Source organism: Vanellus vanellus (genome assembly GCF_965231255.1).
Source record: "Vanellus vanellus genome assembly, contig: HAP1_SCAFFOLD_222, whole genome shotgun sequence".
NCBI lineage: Eukaryota > Metazoa > Chordata > Aves > Charadriiformes > Charadriidae > Vanellus > Vanellus vanellus.
Genome location: NW_028128490.1, coordinates 9,891 through 15,289, shown reverse-complemented (window position 1 = coordinate 15,289; position 5,399 = coordinate 9,891). Strand labels below are relative to the sequence as shown.

General features: G+C 53.5%; 1 long non-coding RNA gene across 1 annotated transcript; it reads left to right on the top strand.

The window, feature by feature from the left end:
* Nucleotides 1–3,665: 3,665 nt before the first annotated feature.
* Nucleotides 3,666–4,192, top strand: LOC309684310. The gene is made up of 3 exons (XR_014270283.1): nt 3,666–3,790; nt 3,906–3,958; nt 4,079–4,192. It is a non-coding gene; the product is annotated as an uncharacterized lncRNA (long non-coding RNA).
* Nucleotides 4,193–5,399: the final 1,207 nt, after the last annotated feature.

Below are 5,399 nucleotides of genomic sequence, written 5' to 3'. Positions count from 1 at the left end.
GAAATGTCGGTGGAAACTGTTTGGGGGGGACGGGACAAGTTTGGGAGTCGCAGGGATGGCTTTTAAAGTTAGCGTAGGGCAGAGGGCTGTCGCGGAGCAATCCCCTTTAGGCAGGTAAGGGGAGCGGGTTACTCTTCAGCCCGACGGTAGCGTGTGCCGGGCAGGGCGGTTCCAGCCTGTGTCTGCGGTGTCATCGGTGTGGTCTGTCTTTGGTGTATTAGACCTTTGTCAGATCTCGATGTCGGGTTTATGCTCCAGGAGCAAGGCACAGTGCCTCAGGTAGCACCCCTGGAGTCTCGAACGCCTGTTCTCATCGGCATAGCGCCAGTCGGGCGCCGCTTTTCTTGCATTAAAAGCCTAAAGCGTGGATAGGTGCGGTGTCACGGAAGTGTCTGGACGGTCCTCATTTGCGGCGCGGTTCCCAGCTGCGTGAGCAGCTCTGCTCTCTGGCCATCCGTTTTCAGGGCGCGGGCCTTCTGCCCCGCATCGTTACGCTCTTAGGTCTTGTACATGCAGAAAACCGGGCTTCATCTTCGCAGTTTGGCGAGTCGCTTCTTGTCACGGGTCGTGACGTTCTGCACGTTCTCCGGGGTTTCCGTCGAGGCCCCTCACTTCACCATTACGGACTCGCTCATCCTTTTGCTTGATGACGTCTTTGGTCGAGGTGTCGTCATTCTCGCTGAGAGTTTTCTCTCATCTTTGAGGTACATTGTAGGATTTTGCGTAGCGTCAGTCTGTCCATCTGTGTTTGTGTGGCTCGGAGCCGCCCTGCCCGGGGGTGTCGAGTCAGGGGTAGGTGGGATAGGAGTAAGAGTCTATGGTTAACATGTTGCTGTGTCCAGGCTGTTGGGGCCAAGGTGGTACAGTCATCTGGGATCGCGTAGCCATCAGCAGGCTGTATGGACAGTGCTTCCATTAGTGGTTTTTGAGATGAGCCGTGCCACGTTGGACGTGCTGGTCAGCGGTAGTGCAGGAGTCTGCACCTTAAAAACCAAAAAGGCTGCTTCGTATGGCACTTTGAGTTTGGTTTTTTTTTTTGTTATGACAGGCTGTAGTTGGAATCTAGATAGTATTTGTAATTGGGAATGTGACCATCGGAATGAGGAAGCCATCGCTTCCCAGGTGACTCGTTTGATGTTGTTTTTCAGATGCAGAGGGACAAGCTGTGCAGGGCGATGTAGCAGAGCCAATCGGAGCACTATAAGAAGGCGGGTCGCCATGTGCGGCATTAGAGGGAAGATGTGAATGGTGGCTCTATGACAGCATTTATGGTATCGTTTTTTTCAATTTCAATCCCTGAAGCAACGAGCTGACTCAGTGGCTGACTCTGTCCAGGTGACCGGCGATCGGCAGGCTGAAGTACCAGTTGTTTTTCAGGCCAGTCAAGTTTTAAGGAACCTGTGCCGCTTGTATTTTACAGGTGGGGTGCAAGACCGAAAGCGGCAATCCAAAGTGACGGAGGCTGGGCCGGCAAGCTGTCAAGGTAAAGCAGCGGGAGATGGGAATTGTTATCCACAGCCTAAAGTTTCAGACTGTATCTCAGCATGTGCTGCTCTGCTTGTGTTTTTGCAGGTGCCGCACATAGGCTCAGATGAACAATGCCACAAGCCCGTGAACGGTTCGAGCCGGCGAGGCCGTCGCGGGCCCCTTTAGTGTCTAACAGCAAAGTATCACGTGTCAGCTCAGTGAAGCTTTTCTCCCTTTTACTTTGCAGGCACTGTGCGGGCCGCCTTTGGGAGCGGGCGAGGGTTTGAGGCGAGCCAGGTAGTCGAGAGGAGGCACACAGGGTAAGTGACTTCTTGCGAGCGCAATGGTAATTTTGAGTCTCTCGGTCTTTTAGGTGCCACAAATGATGACCGTCTGCACAGGAGAAGAAACAGAAGGATGTCAAGGAGGATTCTAAACCTGCCTAAGTGACTCGAAGCTGGGGTGTAGAAGAACAGGTATACCATACTAATCACTGTTTAGTCTCGTGTGCTTGACAGGCAGACCATCTGCGTTTTGATAACGTCAGCCTGCGAGAGACTCGGAAGCACCCCGTTGGACAAGCTTGAGATTCCTGCCCTCCTGTGGGAAAGGGCAAAGCCCGGCAGTGAACTCTGGCCGCGCAATCCCCAATATACAGGTGCAAACAGCACATTTGGTGATCCTCGAGCACAGACAGATCGGTGCCTGGATCTGTGCTCGTGTGCCTCTGCCCAGGCCCCACTTTGGGAGTTTCCTGGCTGGTGATGTAATGACAAAAAACTTACTCGTCGCACTTCACCTGTGTTTTTGTGGCTCTTCCTGCGCCCCGCCCGTGTTGGCTCACACGCAGCCGCAGCATTTGACTTTGTAGTCGACACGGAGCAGGTAATCAGAAATGCAGCGGCACTTCTGAGGAGGGGCGTGTTGCGGTAAAGGTCCGTCTTGACTGACGTGATGCCGACTGACGGCAGTGTTGTGTGCTGTTTGGGTCTTTCTTTAAAGGTGATGAAGAGGAGACTGGTGACAGCTGCATGAATCCTGTCGGCAGACTGTGGTTTTTCTCGTTGCGAATGGATTAAGCCTCCCGGCCCTCTGAAAGATAAGTCGAGGGAGCGGCACCGCGGTGGGGTCGGGGGAAGGTGGGGACGAGGTCGGCAATTGCAGGGACAGGTTTTAAAGGTAGCGTAGGGCAGAGGGCTGTCCAGGAGCTGTCTCCTTTGGGCAGGTAAAGGGGGAGCAGGTTACTCGTCAGCGCAACGCTAGCATGTGCCGGGCAGGGCGGTTTCAGCCTGTGTCTGTTGTCGTATAGTCTGTGTGATACGTCTTATGTGTCATAGAGCTTCCTCAGTTCTTAATGTCCTCGTTGCTCTTTGCACAAGGAGCATGACACATGTCTCAGGCGCAGCCCGTGGGGTTCAATCGCCAGTACTCATCAGCACGGTGCCAACCGGGTGTTACTCTTGTCGCTTTATGAGCTTAAAGCGTGGATCGGTCTTGATCGGAAGACTTTTCGGTCGCTCCGCTTTTGTAGCATCGTTCCCGGCTGCACGAGCAGCTCTGCTCTCTACCCATCCATTTTCAGGGACCGTGTCTCGTTCCCTTCATCCTTATGTTTGTAGGGCTTGAAGCCGGGCTTCGTGCACATACATCATCTCGGTTTTGAGAGTCATTTCTCGTCACAGGCCTTGGAGTCCTACTCTTTTTTTTTTTTTTTTTTTTTTAATTGGGGGTGTTTCCCAGAGCCTCCTCCCATCACCGTTGCGGTCTTGCAGGTCTTCTTGCCCGACAACGACTTCCATCCCGGTGTCATTCTTCTCACTGAGAGTTTTCTCTCACCTTTGAGGCACATTGTTTGTGGTGTTCTGTGTAGTATCTGTGCATGTCTTCGTGGCTCGGAGTCGCCCTGCCCGGGGGTGTAGAGTCAGGCGTAGGTGGGATAGCCGTAATATTCTACTGTTAATATGTTGGTGTGTCGAGGCAATGTCGGTAAGGTTATTTCGGACCGAGCGGCCATCAGCGGGTTTTGCGAACAGGTTTTTCATTAACGCTTTATGGGGAAGGGCAGAGCTCTGCAGGAGGGGCCGTTCAGCGGTAGCGCCGGAGACCGCATCTCAAAGAAGCAAAGGCTGCTATGCGTGGGGCTTGAAGTTTGTGGGTGTTTTTTCTGGCGAGCTGCCAGATGATGTTTCTAAATAGGAACCAGACTTAAGCGTTACGAAGCTATCTCTCTGCGTCCAGCTGATCGTCGATGTTGTTTTTTCAGACATAGCGGGACCAGCTGCCCAGGGTGACGCAGCAGAGCCGAGCGGAGTACCGTGAGAAGGTGGGTCATCGTTTCCGGTATTAGAGGGAAGATGTGACCGCTGCCTCTGCGAGTGCAGTTACACTTGGTTGTTTTGTCGTTGTTTATCCCCAGTTTGAATTCTTGATTCTGTCAGGTGCCAGAACAATGACGGTCACAGCATCCAACTCGGGAATCCGTGCAGAGCAGGTGAGCAGAACACCACGGCGTGTCCGAGGCAGGGGCTGTTACAGGAGAAGTTTATGTTGACCGACGCGATGCTTCCCAACGGCAGTATTGTGTGTGCATTTTTTTTGTTTGTTTTTGCAGGCGACGAAGAATCTATCACCTGCAGGATTAATGCTGTTTGCCAATCGGGGGTTTTTTTCATCGAGGATGGCTTTGGAGCCCAGGCTCTCTGAAAGCTCAGCGGATGGACTGGCGGCCGAGATTGTTTGGGGAGGGAGGGGACAGGGTCAGCAACCGGAGAGATGGGTTTTAAAGTTAGCGTAGGGCAGAGGGCTGCCCCGGTACCGGTCCCCTTTGGGCAGGTAAAGAGAGGGGGTTACTCTTCAGCGTGAGGGTAACCTGCACCGGTCAGGGCAGTTCCGGCTCATGTTTGTCATCACGTAGTTTGCACGGCCTGTTTTCTGTGTCTTGCGTAATACCTTCTTCTGGTCTCAAAGTCTCCATTGCTCCTTTTTTGATCAGGAGGCACCTCGCTGGCCCTCCAGAGTGTCTAGAGAGCATCACCTCATCAGCGTAGTGCCTGTCCAGCAGTTCTCGTCTCGATAGTCTACTTTAAAGCGTCCTTCCTTCCAGCGCGTATTATGTTGCGGATCTTGCCGATCGGTCTCCACTTGCGGCGGCAAGCCAGGCGGCACGTGCGGCTCCCTCGTTGAGATTCCCGTTTCCACAGAGTAGTCTTCTGGGGTTTCGTTCCCATGTCCTTAAGAGGTTCAGGTCTTAAAGCCTGCCTTCTCATGCATCCACCGTGACGATTTTGGCGGCCGCTTTCTGTCACAGGCGGCAGCCGTCGCCTCTCTTGCAGGGCCGCTACAAGGTATTTACGTCACCGTGGCACCGTAGGGCTTCTGCGCCGGCATCATCGACCCTACGGGAGTTGTTCTCACCCACAGTCTTATAGTGTCTCACGGTCACTCTTGCAGCCTCTGCACGCGCCACGGGTCCGCGTGCGCCACCTGCGATCGGAGCTTCAAGCACACTTAGCGTCACGGATGTATCCGGAGGGTTACCTTCCGGGAGGCGATGTGGCCTAGAAGGACCGCTCTGCTTTTGTACTTTCTAGTTCCATAGAGATGTTCTATGGCATCTCATCCGCATGCCTTTTTGAGGTAAGGTCCTAAAGCCAAGCTTCTCAGGCACGTGTCATTCTAGAGTTGCGTTGTAGCGCGGCGCTGTAGTTCGGACTGCCATCCGAGACCGCCTAGCCAGGCAGCGCTTACTTTTTCTTTTGCTTTGTAAAGCTCAGTATTTGGGTATGCGTCGCATCGTACCGCCCCGTAATCGTCTCGGCCGCTATCAGAGACCACTTCGCAGCGTAACTCCCCATCGTGCGTTTTGTGTCGGACCGTTCTGTATTTGAATGGGTATGGCATTGTTTGGCTCTATTGGTTTTGCATTGTACCGC